The following is a 22,865-nucleotide window of genomic DNA, read 5'->3' on the forward strand; positions in this document are numbered from 1 at the left end:
CCGTGGAGAAAACCAGCCAACAGTTACAACATATTTAACAATCTCTTTCAGACATCAGCAACAGAGAAGTTTACATTTAGTCAGATAGATGGAACTGACAGCACCAGATTTTAAATTGTGTTGAGATGTCTGATGATGCAGATGGATACACAGTGGATATCTCAAAAGATCATATGTCATGGAGATCACTCTAGGCTGTTCTTCTTTCCCTGAGGAGACAAAACACCTTTAACAATCACTAGCCCAGCAGCTCAGAGACTGATTGTGCCTACTGGGCACAGGAGCCTTAGGTGCTGGATATATACACTGCCCTGGTGGGGAGGGTTGCTAGCAGCTTTGGCCTGACTCATCTAGCATTCTTTTGGACAATACCTGGGCAAGGTTTGGGTGTTAAAGATAGACCAGGTAGGTTGTTACCGGTAGGTGACTTGCATGCAGCCCTATAATGGAGTATGAGTGGTGCTGGCACATGTGACATAGGCCCTGCCCTCCTGGGTGAGTAGTTGGCAGTGACATAGAATGGTTGCAGCCATGTCTGTAGCCTGTGTGTCCCTGCTCCTTGTTTATTAAATCATGGCCATAGTGTTCCCTGCCTCGGAATTGTTTATAAGTGTAAGTTAAAACTTGTGGAAGAGTTCCCAGACAAGGTAGTTTACAGCCAGAGTAGTTCCTTGGTCCATTTTGCTCTCAGCTGTACAAATCCTTGTGTCTTTATCAGTGGAGAAGACTGGGGTGGGGGAAGGTAAATATGTCAGCAGGTAGAGAGAGGGAGGTGGCAGCAACTGCTTTAAACCAGCACTGCTGCCAGAAACCTGTTCTTCAAATGACCCCCTGTCGACTTCACCTGCCAATCCATGGTCGTTTGAATAGTTCAGTATATTGGCTTCAGGGAGCCCCAGAACAAAGACTTTCCTTAAAAAAACTCAGACCTTACTCAGATAAAACTCCCACTCATGCCCCAGGGAGTTTTGCATGACGAAGGATTACAGGATGGTGTCTCAGCTTTGTTGTGTGTACTGCCTGTGGCTGCTTTTTAGTTTTGTGGATGAGTAAAGGCTGTGCCCCTTTACAAGAAAACTTGATTTCCGTTTGCTCCCGCTCAGTTTGCTAAAAATTTTATCATCCTCATTATAAGCTAGAGATGGGGCCTTTGAGGAACTTACAAGAGAGGAGGAAGGGCACAGGCAGGAAGGAGGTGCCTTGGCAGAACGTGGGGAAGGAGAGGGCTTTGAGGATCTTAGCAGTGGCATCTGAGATTTTTCAGTTGCCCACACTCTCCCCAGCGTGGGCCCCAAGGTTTCAGAGGTGAGGAGTTGCTCAGCCCTGGCAGGACTGAGCACAGCTCGTGAGTCTGTTCAGTGTTTGGGGATCCTGAGGTGGTTTTTTACCCCTCCTCCTGTGTGACAGGTATGCTGCATCATGCCTTTAGTTTCTCTGATTCTGCGATTACTCATTGTTATTTTGTGTGAGCAAAGCCGGCAGGTGTTACAATACCTTCCCTGTCAGCATGTCCTGCAGTTTCTGTTTCCTTGGATGAAACAGGAAAGCAGTCACTTCAGGGCCAGAGAACTGGGCCTCATTTCGTCAGCTGGAAGGTGACTAGTTAAAAATCTAACTAGCAGTCTCACACCCAGTGCCTGACAGAACAGTCTCTGAAGACTATTAAGAAAATAAAAATTCCCTGGTCTGTCATATAATGGAAATGAGTATACTTCAACAGCCATCCCCTCTAATCTGTTAGCCAGCCCTTAGCAGCTTACCAAGCCTGTATTTAACCTATTTCCCTAATGGCAATTAAGAAATGTTTTCATTTCCCAGGGAGAGGATTGCCAATGAAATCCCCCTCTCCCCCCCAATCCCCATCCTGTGGCTCTGTTCTCTCCGTCCTCTTCCCCACACCCCAGCTCCTTCTTCCTTAGCCCAAGGCGTCCAAAGCATTCCCCGTGTGTTTGGGTAGCATGCAGTGAGGAAGAAATGATTAAGCAGCTGAATGTTTGAAATCCAGCTAAATGCACCGATTATTATCTGCTTAGGGCTTTCTTATCTCGAACTGTGTGGTGCTTAATGGTAGGCCCATTGTTTTCAGCTCAAAGGTATTAATGAAGGAATCAGGGCAGCAGGCTGATGTCATAGGTGGCTGAAAGGTGACTTGTGCACTGATTTCCCTTACTCCACCCCTTCGCAAGTCCCTTCCAACTAGTTCAGAGGATGGGTTAGTATTTTTAGAGTGGAGAGGGGGGGAAAAACAAAAAAAGCAGCAAGCAGCCGAGGTTGCATTTGTGTGTCTGGTAAAAGGATTGCAGAGGCTCCTAAATATCCTGCTTAAAAGATGTACTCTCTGAGCTTCTGCTCTACTTTCTCACTCCATAAAGACTCTGAACTGTTGGCGAAGGTCTCAGCGTGAAAGCGGCCAGCCGGCCCTTGCTCACGCCTGCCCTAGGCACTGACCAGCAGAGTACACTTGATGCGCTGACCTATATCCAAGGTGAGGTTTCCACTTAGTGTTTTCCACGCAAAGAAAGAGCTGTGTAAGTAGCTGCCACCAAGGATGGCTTCTTGAGGTGGGTGAAGCCCTCAAGATGATGCACAATTTAAGGAAGTGCTTTTGTAGTCAAGTTATCAGCTGTACTTTTTGTCACTCTTCCGAGTTAAATCCTTTTTTCTTCTTTTTTTAAATGTACATAGTTATTAGATGCAAAGTGGTATATGTTGTGTTAGGAGAGACTCTTCCTCTGGGATGAGATATTGTGAGTGTATTCGGTTTTCTATTACACAACACAAGCAGAGAAAGAGGTAAAGATTCAGAATAGATTAGATTTCATTGTCATTGTTTGTGTTTTAATCATACACTGTTATTTCTGTAATTCTTTTTGTGACTAATTTATCTTGGTATTCCTTTCCTTTTTGTCATCGACATGAAAAACATACTTCTGTCTTTGAGTTAAAGTACTGCTCTACGTGGTAGGACTTTGGCATCACACTCCTGCAAAAATGCTAAAATTTCTTCAACTTTTTTTTAATGGACCCACCTAAGAATTCAAGGAAATGTGTGTTACCAGAAACTGACTTGTGAAACTTTCGTGATTTTTGGGACAACAAAAGAAAAACAGCTTTTAAATAGTGGTGTCATAAGGTAGCAGGTAAAGAGTTCTTGTGTCCATACCTATCCAAGCAGGCCTCAGACTAGAATGAAAAATAATGCACTTTCTTTTTTCATGTTAATGAGGCAATATTTTTTGTGTAATATGTAAGTTAATCAGAGTCTTTGTGACTACAGTTACAATGTATTTGCTGGCATGGGATTTATAAGATTGGATTTCTGTCTTACCTAAACAGATGAGTGAAGAGTTTAATCCTTCATATTTTTGATTGGTTTTGTTTGTTTTTCTCAATTTCCGTTTAGTTTTGGTTTGATGAGCATGCAGTAGCTTTCACTGTTCACTGGAGTATTTTGTGCTGTTGAAGGAGCTAAATAGTCTACTAGCAAAGATGAGAAAGTCAAAAGAGAAAGCAGAGGAGAAAGAGTGGCACTGAATGCCCATACATGCATCAAAGCCAGCTGCTGTCTTGAATAAGCTTTACGTAACAGGTAACCATCAAACACAAAAATGCTCCCTCCAATTTTTTTTCGAGGGAGATAAGAACTGCGTAGAACTAGATTGACTTTGGGGTTTGGTTTTTTTTTTCCATTTCGACTTACTAGTTCATAGTTGGGATTGGTTTGTGTAGGGTGTTTTTGGTTTGTTTGGGGTTTTTTGCCAGTGGAAGGGTTGAGTGAACTGACCAGCACTTCTAGTCCTGTCCTCTCCCATCCCCTCCTGTCCCCCTCCCTGTTTCTGTAGGTTCAGCAGTAAAAACCTATTGAAATGTGAGATTACCAAACTGAAGCAATCAGTCTGAAATGATTAAGGAAGATGACTATTCTTTTCTTCAGATGACCAAAAGTCATCTTGCTCAGAGTTCCTTATCTTCAAGGTGCTATTTCACAACTGTTTCTCTCTTCCTAAGTATGTATTTCCTGTTAAAATCTGAAGACTTTACATTGTAGGTAAGCTTATATGCAGAAACTCTCACGAGCAGTTAAAAAAATTGATGACTTTTGAAATTATGTTGAATTTTTTAAAAGGAAAAAGTGTTTGTTTATTTCTTCAGTAATTTAGCAGATTATGTGTCAAGCCTAGGGTGAAATTTTGTTTGCTGAACTTATCTTAAACCTCAGGAGGGGAGGAAGGTTCCATTTAAAGGTCAAAACATTTCAAGATTTCAATTCAGTGTATTTTTTACTTTTAAAGATTTTCCTTACCCCACCCAGGCCTCGGACATTAAAAGCTTTTCAGATGCCTTACACGTGTTCATCTTGTATTGAAATTTTTGAAATAGCGCTACATTGAATGCCAGAATAGTTAAGTATTCATGTACATATTATTATCATCTACTGTGCACCAACACTTCTCTGGCAAGAAATTCAGTGTTTGAGGTTGGAGGAGAATGCTGGAGCTGACAAAATTCAGATGCTAATGATAATTAATTTATGTAGTGGCAGAGATAGGTGCACTGCCAGGTGCTTTACAGGCAGATAAGATCTGGTTTCTGCTTCAGTGCTTTTACAATCTGAGGCCCTGGTTTTGCAAATACCTATGCACATGAGTTATGCCACCAAGTGCAGTGACACTACCCATGCATGTGAAGTTACTCACCTGTAGTGAGCTATCTGTACAGTTTCAACTGCATTAGCTTTCCAATTGATAGTGCGGTGAGTCAGTAATTGTTCAGGCTGATGATTGCAGGTATTTAATAAGCTCTGCAAGTCAGAAGGTAAAGAAAAAAATACAGGAGTCACCTTTCCGCAAGGGAATTGAAAACTCGGGTTTCTCTGGGAAGTTTTTCAGGAAGCAAACAATCCATGTTAGAGCTGGCACTTTCATGTCACACTGGCTTAAATTATGTCTATTTGCGTACAAACCACAGTGAAGAAAAAAACCACCCCATAATTGGAAGGGAAAAGTGTTACTCCCGTTCCTCATTTGTCGTGATGCTGATCTTGGGGCCATGTTAGGAGTATTTCCAGTGAAATTAGTTTCAAGTCTGGGAAAAAGTAATCAGCAGAGGCCTTGGTAGCTGTAAATTTGTGGCAGCAGTCCCTAATTCATCTTGTAATTCTATGACAGGCTTTCAATTGCCGTATTTGGCCAGGGATCACCTCAGTGGACAGTTAATGAAAGAGCAGAGGGAACTTGAAGGTCAGTCGCACTGAATTCTTTTTCCTTCTGGTTGTGTCTTTTTTATTGCAGCCTATCTTTCTTTATATAATTTATTAAAGAAAACCCTTTATTTTCTGTTTCTGGCAAAGGCAAATCTATGCCTCTTTGTTTATCTGCCTTTTTTCCTTGAAGCTTTTATAAAATAGCCAGAAATGTCTCAAAATAGATGTTTCTGTTGAAATTGCTTGACAGAATTACACTCTAGCCAATTTCTATTTCTTGTCTGAGTGTGGTCATGAGAATAAAGCAGCAACAGATGCTGCAACCAGGTATGTTTTTGAGAATGGAATTTGTACATTGACATGTGAATCTAATCTCAGTACAATGAGAAGACTTTACTTATTGGCTCACGCTCAGAATAAATTAGTTTGAACTTCAGAAAGCCATAAGACTAACCAAAATAACACCAGAAAATGCATTTGGGTCTGCTGGATTCAGACTAACCAGCAGATAAGCTGGAATAGCATTTGTTTGTTGGAACGCTGTAGTAAATGGGGGCTGACTTATCAGAACACAAGATTTTCTTGTAATATGTATAGAGTATCGGACATGTTGAAAAAAATGAAAAAAAAAACCAAAACAAAAACAAAAAACAAAGAGGGGTCATGGATTAAAAATTAAAATGGTCTTTTCTTTTTCTTCTTCCCTCTTTCTTGTTCTATTAGACAATTTCCTGCTAACACTATTTTCTCTTTTTCAAGATCTTGTCTTTCTTTGGAAGATATCAGCCTTATCTCTTGTTTTATCTCATTCAGTCTGTCTCTCAGAGTACCTTGTGTCTTAATCTCTCTCTATCTTATGCTTTCAATCTTTTTCCTCCTTTTTCTGTCCTTTTCACAGTGTTGTTTTTAGCTCTCCTTTATTTTGACTTCCATTCCAAATACATTATCTTTCCACCTCAGAGTCCCCTTCCCCTGTTCAGCCTTTCTCAGAAAAAAAATTCATAGGACTCACCATCATTTGACCCTTCCAGATAATGGAATGACCACTCTGGCTTCAGGGAAAAAGGAACTGTTGGTGGATGAAGTAGTGTTTTTTCAGTATCTGAGCTTCTTTCAGTCACAACAAGATCATTGCTACTTCCTCTCAGGTTGAATTCAAAATCCTTTGCAATTATTGAGAAGCTTCACTTGATATTAAACTAACCATAGAAAGTGGGGAGAAATGCGAGATAAAAAAAAGTGGGTAGAGAAGTCCACTTTCTGCCTGCTATACAAGGGAAAATTAAAAAAATGTTTAGAGGTGAGTTTATTTTTCAAAGTACATTCAATTTAAACTAGTGGTAGGAATTAACTGCATTTTAATGGTTATCATCTAGTCAAGGATGTCTTTACTATAAGTAGAGTACAATGAGCTTTTCTATTTGTGAACTTGGGATTCCATGTCACTTTTTAATAGGCTTCTGCAGCACAAGGCCTTTTGACTGCCTGTGATACAGCAGAGGTCATTACTAGCTGCAGGACCTGCTACTTGGCTGTGCCTGTCTTGGCTGGTGGGACGCCTCTTGTGGACATTGTGACTGTGGCCACTTGTTACCAGTACCAGGGGCTTTCCAGACCCAATGCTTTTGCAGATCCCAGGCAAGCAGATCACAGATGTGGTGCGGAGAGCAAGGTGATGCCTTCTACCTTGGTCATGCTGTTGTGTCTGTACGGCTAAAAGGGGGATTTGTCCATGCAGAACCCTTTGAAAATGATGCCAATACAATCTTAGTCAAGTCTGGTGGAACAAAAATGGTCATGGTTCTTGCACAAGCCAATGCAGGGAACAAGGTGGCCTCTCATAGTGTTAGCAACATCTCCTTTCTGCACATGCTGAGTTCCCAATATTTGTACAAGAAGCTGCTCTGTGAAGATTGATTGGAAGTGATCAGGATTGTTTTGTGTCTCAATTTTGCATATTTCTGTTTAAATCAGATAAGGTCATCTTATTTGAAATGGTGGATTTGGCAGTAACAAAATTGGTTGAAGGAGGACATGAAAATCTTCTCTTTGTGTGTAGAAGACTATTGTTATTTAATACAACAGGGTGTCAAAACCCATCATATGCTATGTGTTCATAAAGTGCTTTTATTAATGGTGTAAAAAATCCAATAACAACCCGAGAAACTTCTCATTATGAGAGGAGAAAACATTAGTGCTTTTCCTGACAGTGTTCCTTTTCATGAGGGACTCCTCTGTGGAACACTAATCAAGTCCATTCAGAAAGATCTTAATTAATTTAATTAAAATCTGTCAGATCAAACTGATTAGCCTGACATCCAGCGTGGCAGGAGGAAGGAGGCTGGTACATGCATTGTAAGTGTGTTGACGTGGGCTTGCTGCTTGCAATCAGAGATATGTGGCTGCTGTGGGGATCAAAGCAGTCTTCCATTGTCATCAGAATAAACATTATGGGTCCCCAAGGCAAGCGATCCAGTTTCTTTTTGTTAGGAAATATTTTATACCTCCACAGCCCCGGCAGCTCAGGAGGGGACAGCAGTTACCTGGTCCTGCATGTGATCGAAGGGGAGCGCCGGGGGACCTTCTCTGCCCTCCTGACAAAGGGGAATACAGATTAGACATTTCTCATCCCTTCGCCATGCTCTGTCTCAGCCATTGGCCACAGGTAGGAGAGAGAGGCCATGGTGACAGGGGCGACTGTGCATTTTGATGCTGAGCGTGGATGTTGCTGCAGCAGAGCCTTCCAAGGAGTGGTGTGTCCATGTGGGGCATCTTCCTTTTGCAGACTGAACTGAGGTGGAAGCCAAGAAACTGCACTATCTGGCTGTGTTTATCCAAAATATGAGGAACTACCTCAAACACGTAAGCTTCTTAATCCTGCAGCTGCTAATAATGATGTGTGGTTTCTATGGCAAACATCAGGGCAGCCAGTGCAACCTGTGTCTTTAGGTCTTTCCACTTCCCCTACCCCACACATGTACTTATGGAGTACCTCTCATCTTCAAAAATTTTAATAAACACTTTTATCCATCGTTATAGTGGGATGGATCCATCAAAAGGGTAATAGCTAGTAAATACTCCATTTTTCAGGCTCCAATCCTGCAGGCGCTTAGGCATATGTTTCAGCTTTATGTGCCATAATTCAGGCTTCAGTGGAACCATTCACAGTACGTGAAGCTAAGCATATGTGTAAGTTAGGAATTGTAAAGATTAAATAGCATTCCTGTTAGCTAGAAATCAAAAGGTAGATGAAAACAGGGATTCCAAATGCAGAGGAAATGCAGTTCATGAAGGAAGAGCAGAAGCAGCAGCTGACATGAAAGACTTGCCAACAGAAGACCTGTCAGTGGCATGTGTTTGGTCTTTATTTGTGAGAGGGACTCTTCCCCTGGCAAAACGTCAGTGGGTCAGTTTCTCCAAGGGTGGAACTCATCTGGAGCACTGAGTTCCATTTGCGTGGGCACAAACCTAGTGAAATCATCTTTCTGCAGTTTAGAAACCTGTATCCGATCTAAGTACTTGGGCTTCACCAGACTTTTTGCCAGGAAATGATAGATTGTAGGAAGAAATAGGATGTAAGTTCCATCTGCAGATGCTCTTCCTGACTTACACCTTCCCAGTACTTTCTGGCCATGTCTGTTGAATTGATACCAATATCCTTGAAACAGACAAGGTACCTTTAATTTGAACGGTGAGCCTGCAATAAAAAGGGTATGTGTGGTTAATTTAGGATCTTACAACTGGAGGAAGATGCTTTATGGAATGATTCATGGTGATAAGGATAGGACAGACAGATAGAAATAAGCCACTAGGCAATATATTTTTCCACTTTTTTTTTTTTTTTTTTAATAAAATTGTAATAATATTTTGCCTTCTCTGGTATCTAAGCCTAAACTTAGATGTTTAGTTACATTTTCCCCTACCTGCCAAGGGCTTCTTTGATCCCGATCTTGTATTATCTCCACACTGGCCCAAGGCTCCACCCATGATGAGACCTTTTAGCAAGAAAATGTATTACACAGTGTAAGTGTAGTAAACGTGGTTTCTGTTGATGGTGACTAAACTCTGGCAGTTATTTTAGTGGAGTACCAGAGTCGATCTTTTTTCCTTATTGTTGCTTTTACTATGGAGTCCTTCCCTGGCATCTTCCCAATTTCTCCATTAATTTTCTCTTAAGATAACGCAAAACTGAATTCTATGCCACTGTACTTATTAAATTGGATTCTGCTCTAAATTTTCTTTCCTAATTGTCAGGTATCTGGCTTGAAAAACTTCAAGGTTCCAGTTATGGAACTGAGACCAAGTGATAGGTTCAACACATTGCTATAAGGCATATTTGTAGATCTAAATGGGCAACAAGAAGGAATTTTTGAAGATACGTATTTTAGTAAGATTTTATAACGTTTCTTTCAATGCAACAGCTATACTAGCTGTATGTACTACTTGAATCAAAGTGATTTTTATTTTTTCTTCGTCTTTTGCAGTCAGCTAACCTAATATTTTGAGGATATAACACTGGACATTATTGATCTATTTTTTTCTTTTCCTCCTGGCTCCTAGGTCACAGTTTAGGCCCTAGTTCAGCAAAGTACTTAAGAAGAGGCTTATCTTAAAGCACATGTTCAAGTCTCAGCAGAGTAAATGAGAATTAAGCAAATACTTAAGTACTTTACTGAATAGGGATAGAATTAAGCATGTAGTTGAATGTTTTGCTGAATCAGGGCCTTAAAATTAAAAATTAATCTTATTTGTGCTATGAAGATTGAAAAGCTACGCACTAGATTTGGATCTTGAATTAATGTAAACCAGGAACAGGGTAGCACCAACTGTCACAAGAAAAGAGGTGTATAGGTGTAAAAAGGGGGTAAAGCTGGGGCTGTTAAAATAGTGGGTAGGAGACAGGAGAGATGTGCGTTCTGTTCCTATGTCTGTTTCAGGCTGAATTACTGGAGACTGACATTCCTTTGTGCTTCAGTCCTGGTGCTGGTGAGCCCTGGCATGCATAAAAAGTTCTATAATGTTAATAGCTGCCATGCTAAGTCTGAAGTTGCAGGAGAAGGGGCTTAATCTTTCTAAGCCCCAACATACACTCTGTCCTGTGAAGGTAATGCTACTTCCCTTCTTTCAAACTCTTTGAGCTGGTGAGGTTTCTTTCTGCACGTTATCGTGATGCCTGGCACAGTGCTCTTGCTTGTGCCTGCTAGAAGGTTTTGTAATAAAAGTCCATAATAATAAATCCTGTCCTTTGGGCTTGACAAAATGATTCACGTGACATGATACAGTATTGTTGCAGCTGAAGTTTTTGTCAAGATTTAGGTTGATACAAAATAATGGCAGCACTAAGTAGTTTTCTGACCAGAATAATTAACTTGTGAGACTCTAGAAAAAAAAAATTTTAAGAAGTGTGGTAACTTTACATTATTTTTTAAGAAGACAACTGCTGTTTTCAGCCTGTGGAGTTGAGCAGGTTATGGATAAATGTAGGGGAACATTTGCATGGATCACTTTTAGGGATGTCTGTTAAATCTGCAAACATCTAGTATGAGTTTTTATTTATGTGAATACCTCCTAAGCAGTTTTTGGTATTGGGAATAAAAATTTGAGTGGTTTAAGTGTGGTATTCGACAACCATCTTTTCTACAAACATTGAATTTGTGCCTGGAGCTGGCTCAGTGTTCATCATGATATTCTGTGTTGGTGTTACTGTGTAGTGATGCTCAGAGAAGACTGATCGACCCAAGTGCTTGTCTTCAACTAACTTCATGTAAGGATACCTCAGCAAGTATTCACACTGAGTGTAATATGATCTGTATGGGTGCTAGCTAATGGTTAACTGGCTCTGCTGAACCTGTGTTCCTTAAACAAACGCTATCAGTGTGGGATGAGTTGTCTTATTTCTGCAGACAACCTACTTCAGGTTGGAGACTAAAGCTTTATTCTTAGGAGTAGAAGACAGCTGGAGGGCTTTCACTGCCTGCTCAAACAGGGAAGGGAAGAAAGGCATCACGTTACTAGAGCTGCTGTTCTCAAATCAAGACAGGAGGGATGAGGGTAGTAGGGTCTCTGAGTATGTTCTGAAGTGTGTAGGGTGGCTGACCTCAACTCAGCTGTTATTTTGATTTTTTAACTGACTGTGGTTGGAACAGGTGCTTGATGCAGTGTAAAGCTTCTCAGGATAGCTGGCGTAACTTTGTGCTAAGGCTTTGAGAAAGGGGAGAGAAATAGGCAAGATCATGCTTTACACAGGAGGTTGCAGTGTGGAGATACTCTGTATGGAGAATGAAGGGGCAAGATAGTGCTGAAACTTTGAGCTCTCTGTACAAGGCAAAACTTAATAGATAAGGTGAGTCAAAACTGTGGACCTGTATGCTGGGGGCTTTGAAAACTTCATGGAAATTGCTTGTTATTAGGTATATGGGGTAACAATCTTGTTTTCTGGAATTTCATAGAGGCATAAAACTACATTTTGTGTATGTGAGAGACCTCTCACCCAAGCACAGTTCCTGCAATGATAGCATTGTATGATCATCTTGATTAATCGTCTTGCCTTATAAAATGGGTTGAGTTAGTATCTTAAATCTCAACTGTTTAAAAAATGCTTGTTCTGGATGAGTTGTAATAGTGTGGGTTTGTTTGGGGTTTTTCTTTGTTTTTTTTTTAATGTAAAATACAAATTCCCCTCTATGCATTTGAAATATGAAAATGAGGGGTTTTTTAAAGAATAAGCAGTTTATTTGTTCCTACAGGTAGAAATCCAGAACTCAGCATTGAAGGCTTTAAAAGCATATCTAGAGCAAACCCAGTGTGTTTCACTTTTTCACGGTTATGGGCAGAGTAAGTTGGTATTTCATTTTTTTGATCCTGACTAGTAGGGGATACATTAATTACATCAGAAATTTGGGTTATTTTTTCAGACTGACTTTTCCTCCCTTGATGAATGAAGTGATCCACATCTAAAAACAAGCTAGTTTTGTATAAAATGATAGATTTTTAACTGTATAGCATTTATTGCCTACAATAGAAGCCTCTGTTCAGGAACAGAAGTTTACAATTTGATGCATTTAAGGTATTTTTGACCAGATAAAAATTCTTTGTTAAAATATTGTTGGGCATTCAGTTCCCTCTTCATTTAGGTTACCCTTGCACTGCTGTAAGTACATTTAATTAATTGAGTTTCCTGTGATGTAGACCATTAAACATGTGACAAGAAACAAAATGATGAGAGACTTAAAAGACAACTCTTTTTCTTCTAGTTTTGTGTTATTTATTAACAGTATACTTAATTTGACTGTGGTTGCACAAAAGCTCTGTCAACTAAGTTAATAGTAAATGTCACTTCCTAGTTAGCATCACACGAAAGTCTCTGACATACATAATGATTATTTTAAGCATCTTTCATTCACAAAATAAAATTACATGCCTGTGTTTTTTTTATTTAGTCTTTTAAAATTACTATCAAAGAACAAAACCTTAATTTGTTATTTTGTTTAAATAATTTTCTCCTGACAGAGTAGGGTTTGATATGATAACTTAATTGATTTATAGTACAGAATGAAAGAAAGATTAACATATTTTAAACGGATCAATGAAATATTGACAGGCCTGGAACATAAGTGATTTTGATTTGTGAATTCTCCAGTCACTTTTTTCTTTGGCAGAAAAATCACACTTGCACCATTTCTAGGAGTTATTCTATTAACCGCAAAAAGTTTAAACTTATAAACCAAAACTTTTGAAGCAAATCAGAGTTAGGAACCTGGAATGAGAAGCAGCTTTTGAACTCCAGATTTGTTAAACAAAAATGCATTAGATTTTTTTGCAGGGAAACTCCTCTTTTTAAGCACAGCAAGGTTATAAATTGTTATCTCCTTAATACCTTCTTGGCTTAAAGTGACAAAGTCTAAAAGGACTTTATGAATACAAGTTTCGGGGGTATTTTGTTTTGTTTCACTAACATCCATTTTATGGAGACTTTATGAGTTCCTGTGCATCCTCCAAATATTGACACTGCTGGGGCTCGATGGAAAGTTCAGACCGAATCTTGAACCTCCTCTTGTTGGTTCTGCAGACTGTCTGGAGTCCAAAGGTTACGAACTGCTTGTAAACTATCTCCAGAATAAAAGCTGTGTGCCAGGACATCAGTGCTGGTATTGTGTCCTCTATTCTTTTCCTAATTTGCAGTTTCTCCCCACCCTGCCCCCGTGGATTGTCAATGGCCTGAATTGTTTCAGTCTGTTTAATTCAGCGAGGCTGTGCTAATCGGTGTCGCCTGAAAGCCTGTCCTGAGACCCCGAGACTTCAGAGATGTTAATTCGCTTAGTACTACAAAACTAAACGGGGGAAAGAAAAAAAAAAAGAAAAGAGAAAAAGAAGAAAACAAAACCCAGAGTAGTTCTTCATTGTCCACTCCAGCGGCACAGACATTAAACCCCTGTATTCAGCAACAGTCAGTACACAACTTTTAACAGAACAGCTTGTAATACACATCAATTTAACAGAACTATTTCTTTTCTTTAACATTAAGCACTACGCACAAACGTGAGGTAGCTGACGTCATTTGTTAGCAGTAAAGAGTCTCTCTGAAGTATTTTTTCTCTGCGGGGTCTGGCACCAGAAAGATTAAAATTTGCATTCAAATCGCTCTGTACGAGATCGACCCAGTGACTAGTAAAGCCAACAGAAATCTTCCTGTGAACCCGAATTTCAAGAGTTTTCTCTGCTTAGCTGTGCAAGATGTGCACGTTAAATCAAGTAAGACCATTTATGTCCTTAAACCTGAGGCAGTAACAACGCTGAACCTACAGGTTTCCCAGCGTGGATGTGGACCCACGTACGTGGAGGAGAATCTTCGAGCTTGAGTTACGTGCTGAGGCTCTCCGGGTGGCTCAGTGGGAGAACACAGTAACCACGAGACAAATCCCTGGAGCCACCAAGTTCAGCCAGGAGCATCCTGAGTTTAGTTCAATGACTTGTGTATTTTTGCAAAGCAGAGGACAGGGCATAGTCTGACCACATCCTTTCCCAATAAACAGAATTGCGTGTCTGTTCTTTGGATATCCTTTGAGGATCCAGGCTCAACCTCTCAGGCAGAAGTGCAAAATAGTAGATTTCTTCAATGTTATTAAAAAATTTGTTCTAAATGAACATTTCTGCCTAAAGGCAGTTTCCAAAGAAATACTTTTGCTAGAGAGACAGGGAGCAATCACTTACAACTTTCCGCAGGCAAACACTGTACCTATTTTTACTCCCAACTGTGATAAATTTACCTTGGGTTTTGTTCATTAAGAAAACTTCATCAGGGAAATGCAATTTCTCCTCATTGTCTAAACATAACAAATAGTACTTATCTCCTTTGGCTAGTCGTTTTTCAGACATGAAATTCCTGGTAAATGGTCTTATTAATACAAACAAATTTAAAAGCCACACATTTTTTTCCACTGCATCAGTGTGTGGTTTTTAGTTAGTAACAGAATATGTACTATTAGTGGTTTATCACAGTGATTAGAAGTCCAGTGAAGGCAACTTACATGAGTCTTTTAACTATGAATTGATCCTCAGTGATCAACTTAAACTTATTGATTTATTCAGGAGAAAAAATGATTTGGGTTTTTTTGGGGGGTGTTTTGGTTTGGGTTTCTTGGGTCTTTTTGTTTGTTTGTTTGTTTGTTTGTTTTTGTGAAACAGCTTTTACCAAAAACTTGGGTTTGTATCAGGATTTTCTAATGCTTTTGTGTCATATGCCTCATGAATATTCTCTAAATACTCTTCTTAGCCAGCAATCTTATATTATCTTACATAATCTTCATGATAAATCATTTTGCAATGTTTCAAATGTTCTTAACTCTTGGTGAGATAATTCCAAATTCAGTGTGTTAAACCTTTTCAAGAAATAGGCTTGCTGACTTTTAATCTGCAGGTCTGCTTTGTACCACATGCAGTTTCCAGGTACTCGGTATCTCGTGTGCTGTGTAACCCGTCTCGCGTGCATGGCTATCTAATCTTGCGGCAGGTGAGAAGCTGTAATTTGTACGGGCTTCTTATCGAAATGCAGAAAACTGATGTGGAAAGAATGGCAACCAAGCTGTATTTTGCCCTCACAGTATTAATTTTGTTTTAAAAAATAAGTGTCACTGAACAAATAATCTCCAGAGCTGTTAAAACATAGCAGGTTGCGTGGGTTAAAGACAAGCCGTGCAGAGTCGAGCTGTGTGGGGCACCAGCGCCCTTCACTCCCCAGGAGCCAAGCGTCCCCCATGCTCACCAGGATCTGATTGTCCAGTGATGCAAGAGTTTGCTAATTAAACAGTTCACAGAGGTGTTTGGGGCAGAACCTGTGGACATTTAACCAATTGAACAATTTATTGCTGTAATTGAGGGGGTTAGCTGGTGTTTATTAACTAGCCTTCCTGTCACGTTCCAATGGCTGGACTAACCCTTGGTCCCTGATTTGTTTTCAAGTGTCCCACTGGTGGTGTTGGCGCTGCAGTGTCACTCTTCAGGCTGCCACTTCAAGGCCACAACTTCACTTATCAGCCTTTTGCAAATTCAGGCACATTACTGGACATTCTTTTCCTTGCTGGAGCAAGTGTTTTATTACAAAGTACTGTCGCTTTAGAGTAAAAACAAGATTTTATCTTAGACAAAAAATAAGTCTGGATTATTAAGAAATTTCAGCAAACCGCTTCTGTCTTGAAAATAGTTTCTGGCTTTGTAATTTCAGCAAAGCACTAGTTTATTTTCCTTTTATGTTTATGGTCACCTCTGCTGTCTCTATCATCATTAAAGCGGGTTTGGGGCTGGGATAAAGGCGTCATTGCAGCGGTGTGCAGCAGGGCTTCCAGTCAAACCGCTGAGGCACGCGCAGTTTGGGACACAAATCTATTCAGGGGAACAATGAGTCCTGATGGTGGTAACAGGCTGCTTCTCCCCCTCACCCATGAAAGCTTCTATAACTAGAACTAATTGGCCGTTCTTAAAGTGCAATTAGCAGGGATATTAATCTAGTCCTGACAGGTGTGAAACTGTGTTTCTTTGAGTCCATTCAATAGACACCCTATCTGATCACCCGTAGGAGGGGCCTGAAGAAATTGTACCTATAAACTTGCAAGCCTTTAGTTTGTTGGAACCGAACAGCCCACTTTTAATAATCGCATTTGAGTCACATGACAGTAACTCGACAGAAATGGATGGAGGAAGTTCACTTAATACTGACATAAGAGTTGGTATCACTTCCATCATCGGGAAAGGAAATGACTGCTTCCGCCTTCGTTTGGGCACGTGAAGAAAAGGAAAGACTTTTAAAATATATATATTTTAATGAGAAAGTTAAGACTGAATTATTTTGCATTAAGGATAAGTAAGTGTCCTCCCCCGGTTTGCCTCTTGTGCAGTTTGATAATCTCCATTTGCAATGTTTGCTGCTTTCCTCATTTAGTTTTCTTCATCACTAGGCACAGCACAGAGCAGAGACTTTAAAAGGTGTTGCTAACAAGGGTGGCATTATCATCAGCTACGCAGCTTTTAAATAGTAATAATGTAACTGTTTAACTCCAGTTGGAGACGGGAGTTTCAGGACTCAGCATGGATGCAGCACTACTAGTTCAGCTTTGCTCCAGCTGGTGTACAAGGGCACAGCTCAGTGGAGCTGCACTGTCCAAAGATCCTTAATTTAACGAGCAAACTTATTGTGGGATGCTGAAAGGGTTCCAGCTGAATCTGCAGATGGCTGCTTGTGCTAGTGGGCTTCAGGCTTGGAAATAAATGAGGAAATTTGTATTTCCCGTTTTAATTAAAAGGGGTATTCACAATCTAAGACTAAAAGACAAAAGCCTACCCCAAAGACATGCATCTGTTTTACATAAGATAAATGCGTTATAAGAGTGAGAAATTGCTTGAAGATGGTCTTGATACTGAAAATAGTGTGAGTTCATGGGCATGCACATGCATGTATCCTGCTCAGTCAGCTAGAATTTTATCCAAAGATGGAAAACTTATTATGTATGGTCTGCTCTGAAAAAAATGTCTGCACAATGTTTTACTAGTTCACCCTTCTGGAAGTATCTGAATGTCTAGACCACTGTGATATTTCTTAGAAATACCTTAGAAGACTTGTTAGAAAGGATGGGTCTAGGTCTCCTCAGTCACTTAGCACAGTCTTCTGATAGAAAAGGCAGCTTCATTAAAAAATTGTTCTACTAAGGAATGAGGCCCATCTTACTAAGGCTGGCATTTTTTTGCCTCACTGCTGTGATGGAAAAGCCCCTCTTAGACTAAATAATTTCTTGTCTGAATTTGCCTGGGACAGTTTTATTCTTTGGGAAAATCTTAAAACTCAAGAAATGGCTCCTTGCTGTTTACCTCATGACACATTGATAGAGCACAACCACATCCTTTCTCAAGCTTGGCAAAACCAGAAAGCAAGATGATCATGCTTGCATAATGAAACAAGGTTCAGCAGCCTTCAAGAGTATGAGCAGTGATTGAGGTTGCCTTAGAAACAGTGTGAGTATGTCCTTGAACATGAATTTGTGTGCCTTTCTGAGCTGTAAAGCTTATTAACTTAGCTGCTAATGTATCCACATTGCTCTCTTGGTGCCACCGTACCCGTCAGGACACTACAGTTTTCACAGCCAGTGGGGCTTGGAGCTGGCTCTGCAGGCTTTGCAACAGAGCATGCTGCATGGTTAGACATGCTCTCTTGCATCTTTTGTAAGAAAGGCTCTGCATTTTCTAACCTAATGCAATCGACATTGGTCTTGATTCAACACACACGACCAGCATAGGAAACAACACTGCTTCTGGGGCAATAGCAAGGTTTGTCATTCCTTTGGAACCCACTGCCCTTCTCCCTGTTTTAGGAAGGCAAAGCACTCTTTTTCTTGATTACCCTAAATAGTGCAAAACATTCAAGAGGAAGGAGGGTCTTGTGATAGAGACAAAGGGCTGCGATTCAGGACTCATGCATTCACCTCCTATCCTTGCTGTCTGCTTTCAGTTAAACCTTGGGGAAGTCATAGATCTCTTCGTCTTACACAAAATCTCGGACTCTTTGTGTCTTTTCTATTGAGCTGAGAGCTTCTTGTCACTGGCTGTACATTTGTATGCCTTCCTCACCACTGTTATCCACTAATGCAAGCTAGAGAGCCTTGCCTTCTCACATTTGGGGAGGGAAGATGAGGTATTAGAGTTTTGGGGGCTGTTCTTAGAATAGTAAACATCATCCTATGCCCAAATCTGCTACCAGGACTCCTGCTTGCCTTTTCATCTCCCATGCTAATTCACTCCCCTCACAACAGCTCTATTTCTCCCCTGTTCCCCCTGAACCACTGAGAAGCAGAGAGGAAGAGAAGGGCTAGCTTTCCCCCTCCCTACTCTGAAACCGAGATATATTATTATCTGTCTTCTCTTAACCAGACGTAGCAACAAGATTACTCAAATTCATGTCAACTGAATACGAGTTATGCAGTTTTGTAAGTTGATGACTACAATTATTGGAATTACCCAGAGCTAAATAGTTAGTTATAGCTGGAAATTGGAAAATCTCTTCATGTTTACACCACTGTTTGTCATGGAACCGTTAAGTTCTGCTGCTTCATCTCTTCACTCTTTTTATAGACAAAAAGGGTACACAACGAAGAGGTTTGTTCATACTCGCTTAAACTCAAATGGTTTGAACAGTTACTTGCTTTATACCTCAGTTGTATTTTCATTCCTATTCAGAATTTTCATTAGCAAGTTATTTTGTGGTTACCCAGAGTGGCACTTAGTAATTGCATTGAGATATTTCTCTCTTAGATTTCTAAACTGTAATAATGCAGTAAACCCTGCTTTTGCCCAAGAAGTATCTGAGAAAAAAATGTAGCTATTAAAATAATGCCTAAATAAGAACTGATGTAGTGATATTTATTGCTGGAAAGTTGCAGCTCTCAGCTGCATGGCTGGTAAGAAACAAGAGAATGAATAATAGCTACCAGTGTCCCCAGCTTGAACAGTCAGAGGAAATGGCAGCAAGAAAAAGCAAATGAAGATGGATGAAATCCCAGAAGGATGAAGGGAGACTGAAGGGAGTCCTCCATGCTGGATGGGGCTGGGTAGCTGACTCCAGGGTCACCTCAGCTGTTGCTTTTCGGAGTGGTGTTTTGAAAGGGCGCTGCTTGTGAGAAGCGCTTCCTGGCCGCCACTGCCGCGCACCACTTGCAGATGCTGCCTGTGGGTCAGTGAGAGGTCATCTCCAGTTAACTCAACACCTTCAGTGAGGAGAAAGCTCTTGGGGATAAACTTTCTTACTATCACTGTCTAACTGGCACTGAGAGAACTTGCAGACACGTAACTTGCTCTTTTGCTTTGTCCTGAAGTAGTTTCCGTGGCATCATTAGCACAGCCAACTCTTACCTCTCCACTTGTCCAGTACAGCAGGTTCAGCAGCATCCGTTTCTACAGCCTGGCCGGTGGGTTTTCTCCTGGCAGATCCCCCTCCCTATGCTGTGGCCAGGGTCAAGCTGCCCTCCAGTGCCTCACCAGCCCCTTGGCAAAGCTGCCAAGGACCAAGAGACCTCAGGGTCTGCAGAGGGAACAGCATCCCACGCACACTTGGATGCCCCAGAGCATGTGTGGGTGCCTCCCAGGCTTGCTGTGTGTGACAGGACATGGCTCCTGGTCCCACGGAGCCTAAACCGGGGCACTCACAGCTCCATGGTTTAGTGCCAAAGGGAAGAGGCAGCTCTTACACCTCTGCCTGTAGTTTGAACGTTGTCAGTGATGACATCAAGGGAGACATCAGGAGGGGATGGACTGAATGTGAAGGTGCATGGTGTTTGCTTACGAAATGTTACGTCCAAGTATGTTCAGCAAACTGCCTCAAGTCCTGTAGCTCCAGAAGCAGAGAAGTTGCACTTAAATAATTATGTTTTGAAAAAGATCAAAGATGCAAATAAACGGCACAAGTAATGCAGGAGCACGTTTTAAATATATACATAGAGATACATGAGAAATCAATGTACTTTACATTGCTCCCACATTGTTACTTCTGACAGCAGTTAGAGAGCCCTGCTCACAGGTGAGTCTGGGTGCAGGCGCTCCCTGGTTGTTACTTCCCTGGTGGGGCTTTCTCAAGTATCCATGCAGATTCTGGGCAAAAGTCTGGAAAAGGTAAAATGCTGAGGCAAGAGGATTGAACTCTGCAAATCCTCTTCAGGTTTCAGGCTGTTCTGTTCTTGTCCATAAAAGAATTTAGTAGGCATATATTTTATGTGTTTGGGTACATCAGTAGATGCATAAAAATACATACGTCTGTTTTCAATAAAAGTGTTCCATGATCTAAACATCTTCCAGATAACATCTTAAAAATCTTAGGCTTCACGTTTTCTCAAACAGGCTTGTTCAGGGAAACGAAAGAGAGTGCTTGACAAGATTATGGTGTTGCTTCTATACATTTCCTTTATTCTTGTGGCTAAAAGGAAATTACAATGTGTTGTTAAGTCAAAGCGTGGTCTGTGGAGCTGAACCAAAAAACTTTTAAATGGACTAAAATTCCCCTTCTGATAAAAGGGAAAACTACACAGCAGAGAGACAGGATATCTTTAATTTAAATAGTGGGTTTAGGTATATTAATTTGAGTTCAAAGCATCTTTCAAAGGGTATGATGCCCACATTTTTAATTTTACCTAATACTGAGCATCTGGTGTGGACTGGTTTGTGGTACTGAGAGCAAAAGGAAATACATTACTCATAGATGAAAGGAGTGAGGGGGAATCACTGTCCTGACTAAAAATAGCCTTTTTTCCACCAGTTAATATCAGCTGGAGGTTTGATTAAATAGTAATTGTCTAGAAAAAGACAATAATTGAGTGTGACTGTTTTCCTTCAGGGGCCAGGCCCAGGTGGTGAAAGTTAAGTATTGTCCTTCAGATAAGGTCCTGAAAGCAGTTTTCCTGAATGTCCACTGAGCCCTTCTGCAAAATGTCCTTTCTGGGTGCTGAGCTGCAGACAGACAATATCCAGGCCTTTTTGCAGGGCAGCAGCAGTTTTCAGGGATGTAGCACCAGAGGATTTTATGGCTGCATTGCAAATACAAAGCTGGCTCACCTCTTTGGCTGGAACTCTAACCCAGAGGCGCAGAGATCACAAGAGACAAATGTCTTGAATTAAGAAATGGGGTTGACATCTATAAAAGTCATAGCACATCTAGTAGGCAACATGTGTAATAAGACTATAACATTATATCTAATAGGGAGATTGGAAAGCTGTCTGAAAAAATGCAGCTTCCGTTCAGATCTGCACATTCAAAAACAAAATACACCAGATTAATGGGGTTTTTTGTACCCACACCCACTTCCCCTTAATTTATTGATCTGAATCCCTATGCTCTTTTTCTAAAAATAAGTCTGGTTTTTTTCAGTACAAGGTTAGTGACAATCCTGGTAACAACTTTGCCTAGCTTTATTGGCGTCTGTAGTGAAAAAATGAGTATTTCTGTGAGGTTAACAATATTCTCCTCTTTATTTCTACAAGGTTTTTCTCACTGAATGACCCTTTTATGCATCATAATGTTAACACATCATTTGTCTGGGACCTTATGTATCATGAATATTTAAGCATTATTTAATTAACCTTTGCGAGTGTCCAGTGAGTCAGAGAACCATGAGATAGAGCTGGACAGGAAGTGCTTTTTCTGCCCTCCAAAAGTGTTCAAATTGCTACTTATTCCAAGTTGAATGGGCTCAAAACTTTGAGGCATTTTTCATGAAGGAAAAGTGGAGGAGGAGAGAGCGTGAGAGATACAGTGGTTTGCTGCATAATGGCCAAAACTTCCAGGGTGCTCCCTGGGGAAGAAGAAAGCTATCATTTCAGCCCTTTGTCCCGCATGGTGAAGTTTTGGAACTTTAGCCTTATGCCTCCACATGCTGAATTAGGACTGTAATGGCTGAGCCAGAGTCAGGACAGCTCTGCTGGGTGGTCTGCAGACAAGCACTTGGAGAGAAGGTCACCGTGGCCTTCTAGTGAGAGCAGCTCCCAAAAGCTTTGCTGGCTGTAGCTTGGACTGTCTTTTCTTTTGCATTCCATGTGAGTGGTCTCACTGCGAGGTGAGGCTGGGCTCTTATCCAGACAGAAACACCACTTACTCAAAAAGTAGCACATATGTTCTACTGGGAAGCCTGAGTTCTGGCCATTCAGCATTTCCCAGGGGAAGCTGACCCCTTGGGTCGGCAAGGGTAGTTGCTTCAAACACAGCAAAAATTGATACCATAATCAGTTTGAGATTTCAGATATCTTAATTCTATGGTTTAAAGCGCTGGACTACACTTTTTCTGAAATAGGTAAGAATATTTGCATTTTTATACAGGGAAACTGAGGCATGGAAAGGGTATGAGGTGTGCTGAAAGCCATGTACTAGGCCCGTGGAAGAGCTAAGAATAGAACCCAGGTTTCCTGACATGAGCACGAGTTATTCAACCACAGCACACTGTGAGGGCAGGACAGGAAGGAGCAAAGATATAAAAACTGAATTTCTTCTGAAAGTGAAAACTCCTCTTGTTTCAGGTAGTGTTTTCCATTATACCCAGACAATTACTACATCCCTAAAATCTAATTTTTCTTTCCCATTTGGGTTTAACAATGAATATCGCATTGGCACCTACCCCTGGAAACTCCTGGCCTTCTGCTA

At 40.8% G+C, this 22,865-nt stretch overlaps 1 protein-coding gene across 4 annotated transcripts in view; it reads left to right on the forward strand.

Moving 5' to 3' along the window:
* PRDM1 (PR/SET domain 1) overlaps positions 1 to 22,865 on the forward strand; it is a 111,481-nt gene that overhangs the window by 44,572 nt on the left and 44,044 nt on the right. Inside the window, exon 1 of one of the 4 annotated variants that reach the window (XM_032101359.1) lies at positions 5,169 to 5,240. The exons of the other annotated variants lie outside the window; for them this stretch is intronic. The gene's annotated coding sequence lies outside the window, so the exon portion shown is untranslated. Of the gene's footprint in view, positions 1 to 5,168; positions 5,241 to 22,865 lie in introns of those variants that run through there. 4 annotated transcript variants of the gene reach the window in all.

The sequence above is a fragment of the Corvus moneduloides genome, chromosome 3 (genome assembly GCF_009650955.1).
Source record: "Corvus moneduloides isolate bCorMon1 chromosome 3, bCorMon1.pri, whole genome shotgun sequence".
NCBI lineage: Eukaryota > Metazoa > Chordata > Aves > Passeriformes > Corvidae > Corvus > Corvus moneduloides.